The sequence below is a fragment of the Sycon ciliatum genome, chromosome 4 (genome assembly GCF_964019385.1).
Source record: "Sycon ciliatum chromosome 4, ocSycCili1.1, whole genome shotgun sequence".
Lineage (NCBI taxonomy): Eukaryota > Metazoa > Porifera > Calcarea > Leucosolenida > Sycettidae > Sycon > Sycon ciliatum.
In genome coordinates, this window is record NC_088646.1 from 7,868,692 (window position 1) to 7,879,019 (window position 10,328).

Sequence of the window (10,328 nt, forward strand, 5' to 3'; positions counted from 1 at the left end):
GTAGATTCAGTTCCACCCAGCAGTTCACGTGAGGTTTTATCGTCGCGGCCGCTTGTATGCTACATGTACATGACCATGATGACTGTACTACAAAAGTACATCCGGCATGATTCACACAGCATGCAGTACACACGGACATGGTAGACTCTACACCATGGACCTGTACACTATACAGGCAACTCGCCTACTTTTACACTTCGGGCATTGCACATTATCTGCTGCACTGAGTGAGTGCGGACACGTAGATCTACACCACGCCGCGGGGATTATGAAAAATAATCCTCGCGTACATGTCGACTGGCACATGTACTTGAGTTATACGTCTGTGTGTGTGTGTATGATAATGATTGTAGTGTATCTGCGCTTGCTACCTGACATCACTGACGGACGTCGACTGTATGCTGCGACATGCCTTGTCATCGTGTTGTGCTTCGTGACGTGATCGAGAACAATGCATGAGCTCGAGAAGCAGTGTCATTTTTTTGGTTTCTGGAACAGTCCAGTCCAGTGCACAGGTGCATGCACATGCACGCAGCGCACTACTACTACTACTACATGTACTATGTAGTAGTAGTACGCTCGTAGACCCAGGTGCTCGAAGTCCGTACATGGTATCCTAAGTTCGTACGCCCATAATTTCATGTTCTGTTATTGTATTCGACTCAAATATTTTATGGAGGGGACAGTGTGGTATGTTCTCCTCGCGTACCAATTTTCAGGGATCTACGATCAGCAGAAGTCCCATACCACGGGAGTGGGTTTTCGAGTGTCCATACGAAATACAAATTGGGTTACATTTCATGCAAAAATCAACTTTGCCAAGACCGATTTCGAACGGACACAGCGTCAAACAGACCTTCACTCAATCATCAAGAGCCAGCTTAGAGCTGACAATGGCCAGAGGAGAAGAATTTACAGAGAACCACCAATCCTTGCAGAAAGGTTGACACTCCTGGCATCTCCACCACTGTTTTCCCGCGGTTTTCACAGCGCAGCTGCTTCTTCTCTGAGCCGACTAAAAACAGCTTGCATTTCGGCAACAAGCTACGCTTTTGCAAGAAATACCGGTGGAGGCACATGCCAAACATATCCCTTCGGTGCTTTCGTCGTAACCGAGGGATTGCAAGTTAGCAATTAGCAGAAATATGTGTGTATTTCGAGTCACCTCTGATCAGTACGGACTTAGAGTACCCTCTGCGACACCAAAATTTGATATGAAAAATGAGCGAACTCCAGAGAAACAGATCGGATCGAAAGATGGCCTGGTTCAATCGAGCCTGGCCTCAAAACAAACTTGGACAAGATACCTTCCATCCACGAGCAGGATTCTGGCAAGTGATCATTGCTAGTGTGAGTTTCAGCTCGGCAAACACACACTCACGGGTGTTTGCAGTGCATGAACTCTGGCCAGTCGTTCCCGTACGCAAAATGCGTACGCATTTGGATCTACCGTACATTTCCTCGTGTTTTGGGCGAATCTGAGCGGTACGACGCTGTCGAATTGGGCCTGAATTTGCCCTGAACCAGCCGCTATCGAAGTAAAATTAGGTGTTTTGAAGGCCACACGGGAACACTGTGGCCATGTCTTCGTTCCTGCGTCGTTTGTTTGAAAATCGGAGTGTTTTTGAGCTCGTAGTTCGTCTTCGTTGTGGAATGGCCGTGCGTACATTCTCCTTGGAATTACCAAAGTCACACCCCCGTTTATTACATTACTAGGAGTTTTGCCGGCAGCCACGATAGTTTTTATCCCTGCTTCCATACGTCCTTTCATTGAACAGCCAAACGAAACTTTGTGGCGCGCCTTAGTTTTTTGTGGCGCGGGGGTCTCAAGTTTGTCACTTCGAGTTCTACACAACGATCACATCAACACCTCAAAGGACCAAAAAAACCAAGTGAGCAAGTATTTCAACCTTGCGATTCTGCCTGGCCTACTCTGAAGATGGAGACTTCTACTCGGTAGCACATACTCGTATCAATAAGCTGGGAGGGAGAGCGTGGCGAGTAAAATGTTGGGATGAAAAGAGCCACATTCTCTCTCGGAAAAGGTCGTCGTTCCTACACTGGCTACACACTTGCTTTACCCAGCTCTGCAGAAGGCAAGATTTTGCATGCACGTGCGAGATTCGCATCCGCCACGCACATAGGCAGAGTCGAAATTTTTGTACTCTCGGATTTGCCGCCATCTTGACGAGTGGCCACTGCGAAACACCCGTGCACTGTAAACGTGTACGGACTTCGAGCACCTGGGTCTACTAGCACTGAGCGCAGTGCACCAGCACTCAAGACAAGTACCGGGTCCGACGTCAAGTCTCAAATCCGGCCAAGTAACCAGCTAAGTCCAGTCGGAAGTAAGTGGATACCATGCCTTGTCGACATGTCACTTGTCACTAGTCCTGCCAGCTACTACAGTAGTCAGTACTAGTAGCAGGTACTAGGTCAGTGAGATGCACGTCGTCGGTCGATGATCGATGAATGAAGGATTGTACTTTTTTGTATTAATATAGTCTATAGTACGTGTACATGACTCATGTAACTCACTGTACAGGTATTTCGGCTTGGATTTGCTACAGTCGTTACGTCGGAAGTACATGTAACTTACTTACAATAATAGTTCGGAACTGAGGTGGACGCCGTTGTTCACGGTTCACTGCCATCGAATGGAGCACAGACCAGTCCATGCTGGCACAAAGTCAAACAAAGGTACGACTCGTGTGGACGTCTCATTCATGTCATGACATGAGCTGAGCTCGCTAGTCAAGTGAAAATCGTCTATAAATCACCATCTGCGCTGGCCGTTAGCGCGCTACTTGTACGTAGTCCATGATCTCAACTCGAGACTAACTTTGATGATAACTTTACTAGTTTCTCTTGGGTGATATGATATTGGCAATCTTGGGCTTTTTGCAAAGCTTGAGCAATGATCGAGGAGATCTCTAGAAACAGTTTCTGGCCTTCATTTGTAAGAGGGGAAAAATCCATTTTTTTTAAGAGAAGTACGGCTTTTCGACATGTGGACTATTTTGTACTTGAAGTAGTCTGAAAGGGGAAGTCAAGGCAAAAATTAAAATTTCACCAGTTGTAGTCTTCGGGGTGCTGAGTCGAATGGTCGTGGTCCGAGGAAGCTGAGACGCTCCCTTCCTACTTGAATCCCAATCGAACTCGTGCACTTCCACCGAAACTGGGTGACTGCGCCCTACTAGATGGGGATTTGTATGCAAAATGTCACTAAAAAGCGCCATTTCGTTCTTATAAAAGCATGGATGACCGCGATTGGCCCATATGTTGTAGTCTTTTGGACGCTGAGTCGACTGGTTTTGGTCCGAAAAGGCTGCGATGCAGCATTCCTCCTTTATTCCCATTCGAACATGGTTGAAGAAGCGGTCACGTGCTCCTGTGTACACCAGTCACCTGGTCACCGTGCCTGCAGGGTACAACTAATAATACTTACTAGCCTGTTTGACCTTTTTTGGGTGCAGTCCTGTCACTCGAGTTGAACCTTGGTACATGGTATGAAAGTTGTCGCCTGCTGGCGTGGTGACCAGGTGATTTGGGCACCCAGGAGCACGTGACCACTTGTTCAACCATGTTCGATTGGGAATAAAGGAGGAACGCTGCATCGCAGCCTTTTCGGACCAAAACCAGTCGACTCAGCGTCCAAAAGACTACAACATATGGGCCAATCGTGGTCATCCGTGCTTTTATAAGAACGAAATGGCGCTTTTTTTAGTGACATTTTGCATACAAATCCCCATCTCGTACTGGCGGATGAGGTCAGCGGTGACATCACAGATTTCATCATGTCTCAAAGACGGGAATCCATCAATCGGGCAGGATAGAGCGGCGGCCGTGGGGGAAACTTAGAAGCACGCGTTGCCACAAATGCAGGATGACGGCAAACGCTCCGGCACCCAGCCATAGCGCAAACACAGCGCATCTCTAAACTCAGACGAGAAAGACGAAAGCCATCGCAGGATGGAGAACTTGACGTCAGCCAAGCAGAGCTACCACGCTCGGAAGCAATCTCAAGCTGAGCCGCATGTACCGCGCTCTGGGGTGCCCAAAGCCGCTGCCAGGTGACTACAGCCATCTCTGACGATCTGGACACGAGTGTCAGCAAGTAATGGCACTGCCTCATCGCACGCATGCTCCTTCGCCAGCAGCAAGGATTTGCTGGGGTTGAGGTGGTAGCCATAGGCTTCTCCTTGCTCAGTCAGCCCATCCCACCAGGTGCGGAGGGCTCGAAGTCTTCCACCGCCGGAAGAGTCATCCGCGTACCACACCTGGCAAGATCAAGACTGATCTGTGCAAATCAAAGCAACACAGCAGGGGCTTAAAGGGGAAGTATACCCTAAAATCAAATTTTCACCAGTTGTAGTCTTCGGGGTGCTGAGTCGAATGATCTTGGTCCGAGGAAGCTGAGACGCTCCCTTCCTCCTTTATTCCCAATCCAACTCGCGCACTTCCACCGAAACTGGGTGACTGCACCCTACTAGATGGGGATTTGTATGCATAAGTCACTAAAAGCGCAGTTTCGTTCTTTGTTGTTGTAGTCTTTTGGACGCCGAGTCGACTGGTTTTGGTCCGAAACGGCTGCGATGCAGCGTTCGGCTCTTATTCCCAATCGAACACGGGTGAGTAAGCGGTCACGTGCGCATGCGTACACCAGCTGCCTGGTCACCGTGCCTGCAGGCTACAACTTTCACACCAACTGACCAAGGTTCAACTCAAAGGTTCAAAGGTTCAACTCGAGTGACAGGAACGCTGTAAAAATACGTATTTTGGCACCTATGATCAGGGGATGGCCCACGCCTGGTAAAAAAAAAGTAAGTAATTAAAGAGAAAATTAAAAATAAGAGGTACTGTGTTCCGGCTCTCCGCCCTCTCCGCGAACATAAGAGAACTAGAGGAGAACAAACAAACACAAGAAGCAAGAATGACACGAAAAGCAGAAATTATGAGAACATGGTATAAATGAGCACGGCCATCAACCTCAACAGGGGATAGCCGCCTCGGCAACAACAAGAGCAGCTGAGTCCGCGGCAAAGACCGGTGCATAGAGCCGCCTAGCACCCCTCAGGCACATCACACTGGATCGGACCAAGGCAAAGCTGATTTGACACCGGATCGAAGCCATCACGGCACTGTAGGCCTCTCCCGTCTTGTCGGCGATGAGGGACGCTATCCTCTTGTACAGAGAGGTGGCAGATTTCCCCATGCCTCCCGTAGTGGAGAACACGGCGGGAACAAAGCTGGAGTGTTCCACTTCTCGGATTCTCTGCTCATACGCACGGCGCTTGGCTTTTTCGTGACGGGTGTAGCTAGCAGCAAGTGAGTTGAGGCGATTCGAGGACGCAAAAGGGTTAAACACCCGGACATCAATGTAGGTGCGCTCGAACCGCCCTCCCCAAATACCACTAGCCACCACGTCAAGGCGGGCTTGGTCGTCGCCCACAGCAGTACGGTACCGGAGCTGCTCTCCAGTGAGTGGCTGCAAATGTGGCTCAATAGCCACCTGGTGGCCAACACGCTTCGCAAGGCGAGCTGTCACGTCGCGTACCTCGTTGTGGCGGAGGGTTGGGAAACCGCCTAACGGGCAGGAGAGGGCATGGCTGACGGTGAACTGCTGTCCACAGGAACATGATGTTGGCAGTCGTACTGGGTGCCAGCCATACCGGAGGTACACAGCATCGCGGAACTCAGCCTTCGTGAGGGTGAAGCCGTGGGCCTTTAGGGGCCGGCAGGTGAGCCAGCTGGATGCCCCCCGCTCCGAAGCAAGGTCGATGGTACGTTGAACCTCTGGAGGGGCGGCAGAATGCAGAGCGACGGCCTCGGCTTGGAGTGATGTCTTTGCCTTCGCCCTCAACAGCTGCTTGTTCTTCCGCACTTCCTGCAGGGCATCGCCAAGCGTGGCAGTCTGCTGCTGAATGCGCCGCACCAGGGGGCCAACGATGGTCTTGGAGTGGGCGTACTGGGCCCCGAGGGAGGCAGGTGTGATGAGCCCCAGACCACCATGTCGACAGAACTCTGTAAAAATTGTAGCCTGCAGGCACGGTACGGTGACCAGGTGACTGGTGTGCGCATGAGCAAGTGACCGCTTACTCACCCGTGTTCAATTGGGAATAAGGGCCGAACGTTGCATCGCAGCCTTTTCGGACCAAAACCAGTCGACTCAGCATCCAAAAGACTAAAACATATGGACCAATCGCGGTCATCCGCGCTTTTATACGAACGAAACTGCGGTTTTACAAGTAGTGACTTTTGCATACAAATCCCCATCTACTATAGTAGGGCGCAGTCACCCAGTTAACTGTTTCGGTGGAAGTGCGCGAGTTGGATTGGGAATAAAGGAGGAAGGGAGCGTCTCAGCTTCCTCTGACCAAGACCATTCGACTCAGCACCCCGAAGACTACAACTGGTGAAATTTTGATTTTGGGGTAAGAGGTGTGAGTGTATTGGTGAACATACCATGCATGGTCTTTGTTATGTTGAACTTCAGTCAAACCAAGATGGAAATCATATATTTGAGAGGGTACTCGGCGCAATTCGGAACCCAAAGCACCCCCTCCCCCCTCCCCTAGCCCTCCATCCTGCCTTAAAGGGGAAGTTAAGGCAAAAATTAAAATTTCACCAGTTGTAGTCTTCGGGGTGCTGAGTCGAATGGTCGTGGTCCGAGGAAGCTGAGACGCTCCCTTCCTACTTGAATCCCAATCGAACTCGCGCACTTCCACCGAAACTGGGTGACTGCGCCCTACGAGATGGGGATTTGTATGCAAAATGTCACTAAAAGCGCCATTTCGTTCTTATAAAAGCACGGATGACCGCGATTGGCCCATATGTTGTAGTCTTTTGGACGCTGAGTCGACTGGTTTTGGTCCGAAAAGGCTGCGATGCAGCGTTCCTCCTTTATTCCCAATCGAACATGGTTGAACAAGCGGTCACGTGCTCCTGGGTGCCCAAATCACCTGGTCACCACGCCAGCAGGTGAGAACTTTCACACCAAGGTTCAACTCGAGTTCAACTCGAGTGACAGGACTGCACCCAAAAAAGGTCAAACAGGCTAGTAAGTTGTACCCTGCAGGCACGGTGACCAGGTGACTGGCGAACGCAGGAGCACGTGACCGCTTGTTCAACCATGTTCGATTGGGAATAAAGGAGGAATGCTGCATCGCAGCCTTTTCGGACCAAAACCAGTCGACTCAGCGTCCAAAAGACTACAACATATGGGCCAATCGCGGTCATCCGTGCTTTTATAAGAACGAAATGGCGCTTTTAGTGACATTTTGCATACAAATCCCCATCTCGTAGGGCGCAGTCACCCAGTTTCGGTGGAAGTGCGCGAGTTCGATTGGGATTCAAGTAGGAAGGGAGCGTCTCAGCTTCCTCGGACCACGACCATTCGACTCAGCACCCCGAAGACTACAACTGGTGAAATTTTAATTTTTGCCTTAACTTCCCCTTTAAACTTAAAGGGGAAGTTAAGGCAAAAATTAAAATTTCACCAGTTGTAGTCTTCGGGGTGCTGAGTCGAATGGTCTTGGTCCGAGGAAGCTGAGACGCTCCCTTCCTACTTGAATCCCAATCGAACTCGCGCACTTCCACCGAAACTGGGTGACTGCGCCCTACGAGATGGGGATTTGTATGCAAAATGTCACTAAAAGCGCCATTTCGTTCTTATAAAAGCACGGATGACCGCGATTGGCCCATATGTTGTAGTCTTTTGGACGCTGAGTCGACTGGTTTTGGTCCGAAAAGGCTGCGATGCAGCGTTCCTCCTTTATTCCCAATCGAACATGGTTGAACAAGTGGTCACGTGCTCCTGGGTGCCCAAATCACCTGGTCACCACGCCAGCAGGGGACAACTTTCACACCAAGGTTCAACTCGAGTTCAACTCGAGTGACAGGACTGCACCCAAAAAAGGTCAAACAGGCTAGTAAGTTGTACCCTGCAGGCACGGTGACCAGGTGACTGGGGTACGCAGGAGCACGTGACCGCTTGTTCAACCATGTTCGATTGGGAATAAAGGCGGAACGCTGCATCGCAGCCTTTTCGGACCAAAACCAGTCGACTCAGCGTCCAAAAGACTACAACATATGGGCCAATCGCGGTCATCCGTGCTTTTATAAGAACGAAATGGCGCTTTTAGTGACATTTTGCATACAAATCCCCATCTCGTAGGGCGCAGTCACCCAGTTTCGGTGGAAGTGCGCGAGTTCGATTGGGATTCAAGTAGGAAGGGAGCGTCTCAGCTTCCTCGGACCAAGACCATTCGACTCAGCACCCCGAAGACTACAACTGGTGAAATTTTAATTTTTGCCTTAACTTCCCCTTTAAGTACATGAAGTATGTGATTCGGAGTTACGGACATTTCGAAGTTACGGGCAGTGACCCCGGTCCTGGACTGCCCGGGTAAGCTATTTTACCGAAAAAGCCGCTGCTGTTGTCGTCCTCTCCGGTTGTTGGGGTTGTATGCCTTTTATTATTATTATTATTATTATTATTATTATTATTAAATTTTGAATAGGGCAGTCCCACAGGCCTAGGGCCTTTTTACAGGGTACCCTATGAATTGTTGAATAGATGAACGGAAGTTTCTGAGCAAGGAGATTGTGCGAATATCAGCAGAAAGCGCGTTCCAACGATCGGAACCAAGAAAGCTAAGCGAGTATAAACCATAGCGGCGAGAAGCTAAAGGAAGACTAAGTGACAAAGTGGACTGAGAGCGTGTATGGGCTGAGGTTTGTGAAGTGGCAGTGCGAGGGAGGAAGCAGGTCGAGAGCAGTGGACTGCATAGCTTATGGAGGGCTCGAAACACCAGTACAAACAGGCGAAATTGATATCTAAGGGAAATAGCAGCGAGATAGTTCCTAGCTAGAACAAGAGAAGCATCGTAGTACTTCGGGTAGCCAAAGACAATCCGAACAGCACGGTTAGATATACGAGTAATGCGGTCCATTTGCGAGACTTGGAGGCTGTGCGCAAATGCATTAGAGCCGTATTCAAGTTGGGCCTGAATGAAGGAACAGTAAAAGACTCGTTTGGCAGCAGGTGTTAGATTGTGTTTGATTTTCCTGAACACAGCAAGTTTAGTGCCTATCTTGCGTTCCAGGAGCGTGATGTGATCTCGGTACGTAAGATGCTCGTCGAACAGGAGGCCGAGGTATTTTATTGTGGCTGAAGGCGGTATGCTAGTGCTATCAATTGACAATTGGAGATTAGCTGGGACAGCCTTGGACTTTGGGCGGAATATGATGAACTGTGTCTTTTCCGCGTTGAGTTTAAGGCCGTGGTCCCGGAGGAAGTTGCGGATTGACAGAACGTCTCTGGCCAAGTCTGCAGTGAGCTTCTGTGGATCCCTTCCGGATTTGTAGACAGAAACATCGTCAGCAAACTGACGGACCTTGGTACTAGCAACACACTCTGGCAGTTTGCGGACAGCAAGATTGAACAAGACAGGTCCAAGGATAGATCCTTGAGGTACACCTCTGGAGGCAGAATAACAGGCACCTCTGCTAGACTTGGTGACAACTCTCTGCTGGCGGTCAGTAAGGTATGATGCAAACCAACGCAGTGCAACCCCTCCCACACCAATCTCGAACAGTTCTTGGAGGAGCAAACTGTGGTTGACAGTGTCGAACGCTTTGGACATGTCGAGGAAAGCCGCAGCCACATACTCGTTCTGGTCTAGACTTTGACTCCAATCATTTGCCACCAGAGCGAGAAGATCGTCGCAGGAGTGGTTTTTGCGGTACGCAAACTGAACTGCAGGGAGGGATTCCATGTGACTGGCGCTATCCATGTATTGCGTAAGTTGCTCTAGCGCTTTTCTCTTTCTTTTTTTTTCATAGTCGTCCCGGATGCATTAATATGTGCTCATTCGTGTCAAAGGTTGAAGAGACAAAACAACAGAGAAAAATACTGAAAAGAGCGAGACTAACTCTGCTATAAAGGGCAAGAACAAGAATTGATTTTCAATGAATGTGACAGCTGGACACGGCCAACACAGCTGAACTGGCATCGGAAGGTAGTGCCCGCTGCCGATGTCCACATAAACTAGCGATTGCAGAACGCAGTAGTGCATACGCGAGCCGGCACCGAACGAAGAAGCTTAGCTGTGACCGAGATTCACCGAAAAACATAATTGAAATGTTATCTCCGATCCGGATCCGGAATTCCGGATCCTTTGGATTTGGATCCGGTCAACCCACCTCGGGGAGCAGGGTTGCCCGGATCCAACGGATCCAAATGTGACCTTTGGGCGTATATGGCGGGTAAAAATCATTTTTGTACACGTGTGGTACGCACACACGTGGGTCGAGATAAATCTTGT